Source organism: Thalassophryne amazonica, chromosome 14, assembly GCF_902500255.1.
Source record: "Thalassophryne amazonica chromosome 14, fThaAma1.1, whole genome shotgun sequence".
NCBI classification, from domain to species: domain Eukaryota; kingdom Metazoa; phylum Chordata; class Actinopteri; order Batrachoidiformes; family Batrachoididae; genus Thalassophryne; species Thalassophryne amazonica.
This window is the reverse complement of record NC_047116.1, coordinates 89705676-89712574: the sequence shown is the minus strand read 5'-3', so window position 1 is coordinate 89712574 and position 6899 is coordinate 89705676. Positions and strand designations below refer to the sequence as shown.

The 6899-nt window shown below is 42.7% G+C and overlaps 1 pseudogene; it reads left to right on the top strand.

Annotated features, from left to right (window-relative positions):
• The first annotated feature begins 5846 nt into the window (after positions 1-5846).
• The window catches only part of LOC117524323, a 19635-nt pseudogene continuing 18582 nt past the window's right edge, over positions 5847-6899 (top strand).

The window sequence follows — 6899 nt, the reverse complement described above, 5'->3', positions numbered from 1 at the left end:
TGGGATGAGAACCATCATGGTAAGAAGGCCGACCAGATGATGGAAGGAGACATTCATGAGGCCAACGAGCTAAACCTGTTCAACAGGTTTGGAAAAACAATGTTTTTCAACGTTCAATTGCAAGGAATTAAGGATTCCATCATCTACAGTCCATATTATAATCAAAAGATTGAGAGAATCTGGAGAACTTTCTACATGTAAGCGGCAAAGCCAAAACCAACACTAAATGCCTGCAAATGACATCATTGTGTAAAGATCTTACTGCGTGGGCTCAGGAACACTTCAGAAAGCCATTTTTAGTTAACACAGTTCATCGCTACATCTACAAGTGCAAGTTAAAGCTCTACCATGCAAAGCAAAAGCCGTACATCAACAACATCCAAAAACGCCAACACCTTCTCTGGACCAGAGCTCATTTGAAATGGTCAGACACAAAGTGGAAAAGTGTGCTGTGGTCTGATGAGTCCACATTTCAAATTGTTTTTGGAAATCATGGACATTGTGTCCTCCAGAAAAAAGAGGAAAAAGACCAACCAGATTGTTACCAGCACAAAGTTCAAAAGCCAGCATCTGTGATGGTATGGGGGTGTGTTAGTGCCCATGACATGGACAACTTACACATCTGTGATGGCACCATCAATGCTGAAAGGTACATCCAGGTTTTGGAGCAACACAAGCTGCCATCCAAGCAACGTCTTTTTCAGGGACGTCCCTGCTTATTTCAGCAAGACAATGCCAAGCCACATTCTGCACGTGTTACAACAGCGTGGCTTCATAATAAGAGTGCAGGTACTAGACTGGCCTGTCTGCAGTTCAGACCTGTCGCCCATTGAAAATGTGTGGCGCATTATGAAGCGCAAAATACGACAACGGAGACCCCGGACTGTTGAACAACTGAAGTCGTACATCAAGCAAGAATGGGAAAGAATTCCACCTACAAAGCTTCAACAATTAGTGTCCTCAGTTCCCAAACACTTATTGAGTGTTGTTGGAAGGAAAGGTGATGTAACACAGTGGTAAACATACCACTGTCCCAGCTTTTTTGAAACATGTTGCAGGCATCCATTTCAAAAGGAGCAAATATTTGCACAAAAACAATAATGTTTGTCAGTCTGAACATTAAATATCTTGTCTTTGTGGTGTATTCAATTAAATACAGGTTGAAGAAGATTTGCAAATCATTGTATTCTGTTTTTATTTACATTTTACACAATGTCTCAACTTCATTGGAATTGGGGTTGTAATAGCCATCGAACTGGGAATGTAGCACCCTGCAGGAGTCATAGTAAAACTTATTTTTCTCTGCACAGTTTGTCATCACTTTTAATAGTAATAGTTGTTGTAGCAGCAGCACTAAAGCCTTTGTCTGTCCACAGGTTATGATTTGGTCAGCATAAAGAAGTTCTTTTGGGAGAGAATGAACATTTGTATTGGGTGAGTAAACTTTGAGATGAAAAATATTTCCAAAATGAAAGAATATTGTCTCTGGCTTTTCAAAGTATGAGCTTGAATGACTACATTTTGGCAGTGATTATTAATTGTAAACACCCGTAAAGTTGAACAAGATTTTCAGTTCACCAACAGTGTGGCATTTAGTAAGTTTTTGGAAATCATTTCAATCCATAAGCCAGCAGCATGAACAATGTCAAAATTACAACTGTAAACTACGTTCAGGCTATTGTCAAAAATGAAGCAATTCAAGATGAGAATTCAAAAACATGTCAATTTTCCTGCTATGACAATAACCAACACTGAGTCAAAATGTGGTGCTTTTCAGGGTTTTCTCTGCCATTGTGTCGGCCAGTGGACCTGGCACACATCAAGCTTTGATAGTGTACATATTGTACCTTGAGTCTGTCATGACCTGCTGTAAACAGATCTACTGTGCTGCCTTTTTACGCAGGTTCTAAATGAAATACAGATATATACTGCTGATAAATCCTTACCTTACTGATAACACTCACCTGTGGCCAGATTCCATTGGACCAAAGAATTTGTCAAAGGTGGATATGCATGATTCCATTGTTAAAACCAGTTATAAGTGCAGCCAAAAACCAAAACAAGCTTGCACAGCAACTTCCTAGATGCACACATGAAGGTGTCCACAGAGCATTGGAGTGGCCACAGAGAAAACAAAACAAAAAAAGGATTGTGTCCAAAATCTTATTGTGTGTGCATGAAATATAATTCATTCCCACAGCCTGATTAAGTTGTGCATGTCATGGACCAGGCTAAAGACCCCCTCATAGTGAATGCCAGCAGCAATTGATGATATTAATGCAGGAATAAAAGCATTTCCAGACGGTGTTGTTCAAAACAAGGGTGTCTTATGTGGACAACAGTTTTCAGCTGATGATGATGAATCCAGCTGAAAGGATGCAACAGCTCAGATTGAAAAAACGTTATATTTACTCATTGTACCACTTTGCAAACTTTAATATCTGCTGCTACGTTGTTTAGCTCCTTGCATCGGTTATGTGCATACTCCGCATCTTCTTCTCCATTTTTTTGTTGAAGCGTTACAGCCCCCGCATACAGGTCTGGCATTTGTACTACAGCATATTAATGTGGTTCAAGCATTTTCGTGTGGACAGATATTTCTTGAAATGGTGCCATGGTTACGAAAGTTTTAATAACAACAAAGAAAAAGATCATATTTGGAACGTTTGTGTCCATGAGGACACGTCATCAGTCAACAATGGTAAGCTTGGGGGGGAATACCTTAAAATGAAGTGAGGATGAAATGAATAACTGAATAAACAATTTCTGCTCAACAGTACACAAGCAGGACCTGTGACTGTATGTACAGTGCATCCAGAAAGTATTCACGGTGCTTCGCTTTTTCCACATTTTATCTTACAGCATTATTCCCAAATGGAGTAAATTTTTTTTTTTTTTTTTTTGCCTCAAAATTCTACTCACAACAACCCCTTACTGACAGGATGAATTATTTTTTTTTTTAATTTTTGCAAATTTATTAAACTAAGAAATCTCACGTACATAAGTATTCACACCCTTTGTTCAATACTTTGTTGATGCACATTTGGCAGAAATTACAGCCTCAAGTCTTCTGGAATATGATGCCATGAGCTTGGTGCACCTATCTTAGACAGTTTTGTCCATTCCTCTTTGCAGCACCTTTCAAGCTCCATCAGGTTGGATGGGGAGCATCAGTGCACAGCCAAGAGATGTTCAATCTGATTCAGGTCTGGACTCTGGCTGGGCCACTCAAGGACATTCACAGAGTTGTCCTGAAGCCACTCCTTTGATATCTTGCCTGATATCCATCACCCCAGTCTGAGGTCGAGAGCACTCTGGTGCAGGTTTTCATCTGGGATGTCTCTGTACATTGCTGCATTCATCTTTCCCTTAATAATGACAAGTATCCCAATTCCTGTTGCTGAAAAACATCCCACAGCATGATGGGATGGTGCCTGGTTTCCTCCCAACATGACACCTGACAGTCACGCCAAAGACTTCAATTTTTGTCTCAGACCAGAGAATTATGTTTCTCAGTATCTGAGAGTCCTTCAGGTGCCTTTTGGCAAACTCCAGGTGGGCTGCCATGTGTAAGGAAAGTGAATGCACGGACCCACGTTAGGGGGCATAAATGAACGGTCAATAGGAATATGAATAAATAACAATTTATTATGCAATGTGCAAACACAGGTCAAATATGCTTAGTCCAATTCACAACAAAAAGGTGACACGTGGGCAGGCCCAAGGGTAGGAGACGCCTATCCAGAGAAGAGCCGGAACCCACGAAGCCCCACCGCCAACCGGAGGCCTGCAATACACCAGAGCTGCCAAGACCCGACCCTCCCCAGGTGGCCACCATCCGAGGCTGTTGGACCGGTACTGCTGGCAGGAGCAAAAACAGGTTAGGGTGGGTGAGTGGTTCAACCAGAAAACAGTCAGCAACTCAGTTATCCTCTTGGAGGAATAAATCCAGATACTCCCAGAGTGCAGAGGAAAAACTGGAGGACGTGCAGTGTCAAAGGTTATACGCAGTAAGTCAGAAGTGAGGAGTGGAGACGCCAACTCCTCCAAACTTCCCAAACCTAGCTACAAGCTGCAAGTATAAGTCACAACTGCGAAGACTTAAGTACAATGAATGTGTGTGCGTACAGCACAAAACGGTTGAGTACGTTTACCTGTAAGGTCAGCTGATAACTCGGCAGAGTTATGGTGTACTTCCCAGGCTTTTATGGTGTAGATGATGATGATGATGATGAGTGACAGCTGAAGACAGCCTAACGGGGCGCACCTGGTAGTGCCAACAGGTCCGTGCGCCCTCTGCAGGGCATAAAGGTGTCAGCATGGCAGGGCGCCATCTGTGGTGGGCCAGCAGTACCTCCTCTTCGGCGGCCCACACAACACCATGTGTCTTTTACCACGGAGGGACTTCCGTCTGTTACTCTACCATATAGGCCTGATTGATGGATTGCTGCAGAGATGGTTGTCCTTGTGGAAGGCTCTCCTCTCTCCTCAGAGGAATGCTGGGGCTCTGACAGCATGACCATTGGGCTTTTGGTCACATTTCTTGACTAGGCCTTTCTCCATGAATGCTCAGTTTAGACGGTGTGGCCAGTAAGCCACGTAGTAAAGTCGCGGTGCATCCAACTTCTTCCATTTTCAGATGAGGGAGGCCATTGTGCTAACTGAGATGTTCATAGCAGTAGAAATGTTTCTGTACCCTTCCTCAGATTTGTGCCATGAGACAATCCTGTCTCAGAGGTCTACAGACAATTCCTTTGACTTCATGCTTGGTTTGCGCTCTGACATGCACCATCAACTGTGGGACCTTATATGTAGACAGGTGTGTTTCTTTCCAAATCATCACCAATCAACTGAATTGACCCCAGGTGGACTCAATTAAGCTGTAGACAACATCTCAAGGATGATCTGAAGAAACAGGATGCACCTAAGCTCAATTTTGAGCTGCATGGCAAAGGCTGTGAATACTTATGCACATGTGATTTCTTAGTTGCTTGTTTGTTTGTTTTTTAAATAAAAAAAACTTTTTTCTTGTTGTCATTATGGGGAATTGTGTGTAGAATTTTGAGGGGAAAAAAATGAATTTCATCCATTTTGGAATAAGGCTGTAGCCTAACAAAATGTGGGAAAAGTGAAGTGCTGTGAATACTTTCTGGATGCATTGTATGTGACAAATGCTTAAATAACTTTGGCATTTTATGCTGCCTTTGGAAATGTGAGGTGCACACTCACATGCATCTTCTCTCTGAGCAAACAAAATTTATTCTCTACACTATAAATGTCTTTCTGTGTTTATTATTATCCACATTAACACTCAGTATTAGCTTCTCTCATACAGAGTATTTGTATCTCAAGTCTCTGTGCATGCTTGGCAATGTGGCACAGTGAAGACAACTTATCATGTTCTCATTAACTAATAATTAATGTGACAATAATTAGATTTTTTGTGTGCACAGCAGCACTTTGAATGCTGAACATAATGTGACCTTGTTACATGTTTATTCCTCTCTCATAATGGAGCTCTGCATTGGCCACACTTGGGACAACCTGTGCAGCACTGTGCTGCTCCTGCATCTCCTTCACTGCAAAGATAGAGGTGCACTGCAATGTATACGCTGTGTACTGCATTTCTTATGTAATAAGCATCTGTATTACATTGATACAGGACTGCGTTACATTGATAAGGCATGATTGAATTGTACCATTATGTAGTTTCTGGAAGGCTTGATGCACGATCCTGATTGTTGATTATTTACTTTTCATACTGTTAACTGTTTAGACCAAGAAATGTCCATGTTCATACAGATGAGTTGTCTTTCTACACAGAGAGGAGAGGTCAGTGTGTTGAGATGGCAATGGTTTGCCTGACTGACTTTGAGGAGTACGCTAAAGAGCACCTCTCAAAAGGCCACCTGGGATTATTATGCAGCCGGAGCAGATGAATGTTGCACCAGAGATGACAATCTACAGGCATACAAACGGTACTGTAAGAGCAACTTCATGCACACACCAAAAGACCATGATGAAAACACGATTTCAGTATCCTGGTAAATGGGCCATGAGACGAAACTGCATCTTAGATCGTTGGCAGTTTTAGAGACTGTACATTATTCCTTTTTGTGGGGTTCGACACACGAGACAAAAAGGTCTCTTGTCACTGTACTTGGGGACTAACTGTGTTGCTGACTTCCTTTACATGATGGTAATGTTCATCTCATGATACAAAACTGCCAGAGAGCACCAAGACTCCTGTCGAGATTTGGTCATCGGATACGTTACATTTTGGGTCAGGTGACTCTAGTTCCCGGTATACTGAAGGAGTGCAGTTGTTATTGCAGACCGGATGATGAGGCTCCATGAATTGGCCACAGAAGACCAGACACTGGTAGATAAGTTGGCAGCATCCTCAAGCACCACCCCCTGGGTTCAAGGTCATCATACCAAAAGAAATGGTGCCACTGGTGCCAGTCACGCACCAATTCCAGCAGTACAGGCTTGGGGGGTGGCGGAAGCAGTGGGGGGGGGGGGGGGATCCTTGCTCCAACAACCTTACAGCACATCATACCCAACTATTCCCCACTCCTGGAGGTAACAGGTCAAAAACAAGGAGATCGCATAACACCTTGTTGAGAGTTAAAAACTAGGGATAGACCAATAATCAGTTGGGCAGATAATCGGCATCGGCCGCTAATCCCACTGGGTGCTCTGTAGGGATAGACCGATAATCATTTGGGCTGATAATGGCCTGTGCCGATAACTGGCCTGGCAGATAATCAGCAAATTATCAGCCGAGCTGATTATCTGTCCATCCCTATTAAAAACCCAAACCGGAGACAGCAGTCCCCAGGTGACCCCATCCCTCTGGTCATGGGTACAAATAGAGCATCACCCCCTTTATCAAT